Genomic DNA, 583 nt, shown 5'->3' with positions numbered 1-583 from the left:
GGGTCGGAGTGGGGTAGGGGAGGGGCGGGCGGCGTGGCCCGGCCGCCGGCACGGGCGAATGCGGCGCAGGGGAGGGGGTCGCACACCAGCGGCGGTTGCTGGCGTCGGCGGGGTCGGAGGAAGCGGGGGCCGCTTGGCGGCGGCCGGCGCGAGTGGGGAAGAGGGGGGTCAAGCGGAGGCCTGTGTGTGCTCTCTGGGCTAGTTGAAGACGCGGAAAGGACGGCCCGCCTGCCGCATGCACGTGGCTGCCCCCTCAGCCCGGCAGGCAAGCGCGTGGGCAGCGGCAGGGGCGGCAGCGGCAGCGGCGGTCATTGCGCGGCGTCTTCAATACCACGTGCGCTGAGGCATTGATCGCGTCATTTGTGGTGCAGGCGCGCGCGTCGTCGCGAGCAATCCACTCTTATGCAACCGCACCTGCACGTGATAGCGCACCCGCGCACTCCGCCTTCCCTCTGCCTCCCAAGCACACACGCACGCACCCGCGCACGCACACACACACACACACACACACACACGCACGCACACACACACACACACACACACACAAACACACACACACGCACACGCATGCACACACACACAC

The sequence above is a fragment of the Monoraphidium neglectum genome, assembly GCF_000611645.1.
Source record: "Monoraphidium neglectum strain SAG 48.87 unplaced genomic scaffold scaffold04710, whole genome shotgun sequence".
Lineage (NCBI taxonomy): Eukaryota > Viridiplantae > Chlorophyta > Chlorophyceae > Sphaeropleales > Selenastraceae > Monoraphidium > Monoraphidium neglectum.
The sequence above is the reverse complement of the archived record's forward strand: the minus strand, read 5'-3'. Positions refer to the sequence as shown.